Source organism: Coenobita brevimanus, chromosome 96, assembly GCF_032717465.1.
Source record: "Coenobita brevimanus isolate Jiangsu-jjx chromosome 96, ASM3271746v2, whole genome shotgun sequence".
NCBI classification, from domain to species: Eukaryota; Metazoa; Arthropoda; class Malacostraca; order Decapoda; family Coenobitidae; genus Coenobita; species Coenobita brevimanus.
The window spans coordinates 7,700,537-7,703,691 of NC_137049.1; the positions used below are offsets into that span (position 1 = coordinate 7,700,537).

Consider the following 3,155-nt stretch of genomic DNA (forward strand, 5'->3'; position numbering starts at 1 on the left):
ACACACACACACACACACACACACACACACACACACACACACACACACACACACACACACACACACACAGATTATGTATACTCTGCAGGTGAATAACGCAAACTTGCAGCTATACTTTTCAGTGTTAAAAAGACCAACATAATCTATCACCTCTCACTGCCGCACTGTCGCTGTCAGAATGATAAGTTAATTCTTTTAATAGTGTATGAAGCACGTTTTATTTATATTAGACCTGACTCTCGCATTGCCTGAGCTGCATACAAAATGATCTGAGAAATAGTTTGTGTCTGGTGTCTTTCAGAGAGAGAGAGAGAGAGAGAGAGAGAGAGAGAGTCGAGCTTTTTTGTGGCTGTATTGGAAATTGTGAAGTTGTAAAATTCATTTCAGTAGCATTATTTGCATATAAAAGATGCCATTTACAACGACATGCAATTTGCTCAGTACGGCTGGAATTCAAACTCTAGTTTCAACTGGCATACAGTAACAAAGGTTTCACCGAGATCCCTAAGGCAGAATTGACTGCAAGCTAGAGATGAAGTAGAATTACCAGTTGAGCGTCCCTGTCAAACCCCGTGCTGGCAGTCGGAAAGAGGGCAGGAAATATGCCACCAAATCTTCCCATTGAGGATGCAGTTTAATACTTTGTAAACCGCAGATACTGATGCCATTTGGCGAATTAGAATTGGGAGCGTTCACCCCTCTTCGTGAACTGGCTGAATTTGAGGAGAATTTTGAGAAAGAAGGAAAGATTCTTGCGTTCTCTGTCTGTCTTTATATTTCTTTGTCTGCCTCTCATTGAGTCTTATTCTATCGGTCTGTATCTATCTATTTGAGTTGATTTGTTTATTACTCTGTCTCTACCTGTTTGTCTGTCTGTCTGTCTGTATAGATTCGTTTACGTTTCTTTCACCTGTTTTGGTCCTTAATTTCTTATTTCTTATGCTCTGTGGTCTTTCTCTTTTTCTCTCTTCATCTATCAGCTTATTGCTCATTTCCCGTCTGTCTATACGTGTATGCTTGTCAATTAAAATCTAATTATTTGTCTACCTATGCCCTCTTTGTCTGTTTACCTGGCTGCCTGTTCATATCCATACTGCCTTAACTCACTGGTTTAGATATCACGTTTACTGTAGTTCAATAGCTTATTTTATTTTTGCTTTTCTTCCTCCATGTGGTTCTACTTATCTCGGAAATCAATGTTGTCACGAGTCGGCGCGATTCTCTATTTAAATAAACTCGTGACATTAAACTTTGGTGGGATCCCAGTATGTATCACTCAGTCAACCTCCACGAATTCACCCGATCGGGAGTGTTTTCAGAACAATTTTTCACTGTTTCATAAGTGATCGTCCTTGTGCGCGACATTAGCGCTTCCGCTGAGTGATTTGTTATGGGCATGTTTCGCTCACTTCTAGCCATTAGCAAGTGCGGCCCGTCCTCGCCTCTCTCTCACAATTTGAATTCAGTCAGGATTTGAGCGTCGTGGAAGCAGGTTCGGTGGGCCCAATGTGGAGCAGTGCCACCGTTGTCCAGCAAATTCCTGAATTCCCACCTAGTGTGAGCTGACAAGAGGTTTAGCACGTGTGGCAGCGTCCTTCCTCAGCAACGATGCCCAGTCCATTTCGTTTAGCCCACTCTCTGACCAGAATTTCTTTTCGTTTTTCCTAGGCTTAAGAGTTTAACCTTTGAGTGAGCGAGTGAGTGTATTCTCTTTGTTATTTTGAAGTCATTTGAGACGCATGTAACGTAAATTTATGTCACTGTAATCAATAAATCTACAGTTCTTTTCTTTTGAGCTTAATGTAATGTAAACTCGTGTTTTATTTCTCCACAAGCTTATTTCACTTATAGCTCCTAGTTTGCATAAACGCTTTGCATTATTCATAACTGGTACTTAGGCCAGTCCTTTTGTATTAAGCTTAAAATCCGTTGTGCAACCAGGAGTTAATTGCACCAGCAAGAACCTGTTTATCATTAATAGCATTAGTTATTGATTGTCAGGGGTGGAGTCACTTTCTCCAGAGGCCAACAATACTAATAAACAGCACGTGTGAGTAATTAGTCTCTGCTGTGTACTGTTGAGAAAGTTTATAAATTCTCGTCCTTAGAGAATCGGCGAAGTAAGCCGGCATAAATTAATCATTGTTTGATTTTCACAAGTCAATTCCATGTTGAGTGCACCGCTTCCCGTCTGATCAGTGAAGTTAAGCAACGTTGGGTCTGGTTAGTACTTGGATAGGTGACCGCCTGGGAACACCAGATGCTGTTGGCATAACGTTCTCCCTACGTGTCAAGTTGGGTTGGTGGAGGATTAGTGCCCCTCCCTGTAAAACAATTAACTCTAAGCCCTTGGCCACCCCGTTTGGGATACATGGCGTCTGGCATTGAATGAATGAAATGAATTCTTTGTCCTTGTTCTCAAGTATTATTGAATATTATTCTTTAATTTTGCATATTCTTCAAAAACCCTGTGACAAATGTCTCCTAGTAAAGGGGTTAATAAAGGCTGTATCTAACCCCTCCGTTCGAAAATCTATCCTAAACTGAAAATAAAGCGTCTGGAGTTAAGGTTATAATAACTTGCTCGGGTTGAAAGGGGTTATTGACTTAAGGTGGTTGAAAGGAAAGGCGTGGGGTTGGTGAAATGTGGTGGGAAGCAGACGAAAAGGAGGATGAGGAAGTGCAAGGAGAGTGAGGAGAAAATAGGTAAAGAAGACTGGAGTAAGAGATGCTGACTAACATGTAAGGCTAGAGAGGAGAAAGTGACAGGCGAGAATGTAAAAGAATGGCAAGAAAATTAAAGATTTACGAGAAAGGAGATCATATGGACGATAAAAATAGGTGATTGTAATAAGGATTGTATTATTTTATTATTATTATTATTATTATTATTATTATTATTACTATGATTATTATTATTATTATTATAATTATTATTATTACCGTTATTATTATTCTCATTGTTTTGTTGTTGTTATTGTTTGGGTGATCTTTGTTAATGAATTCAAATGCTCATGAGAAGGAATGTATCAAAGGGAACAGAGATGTGCAGTGATCCATCTCTCTCTCTCTCTCTCTCTCTCTGTCTCTCTCTCTCTCTATATATATCATCTCATCTCATCAGCCCTTTGAGTGTCCACTGCAGGACCGGCCTG

General features: G+C 39.9%; 1 pseudogene; it reads left to right on the forward strand.

Annotated features, from left to right (window-relative positions):
* The first annotated feature begins 2,153 nt into the window (after positions 1-2,153).
* LOC145413589 (5S ribosomal RNA) lies at positions 2,154-2,271 on the forward strand (annotated as a pseudogene).
* The last annotated feature ends 884 nt before the right edge of the window (positions 2,272-3,155 follow it).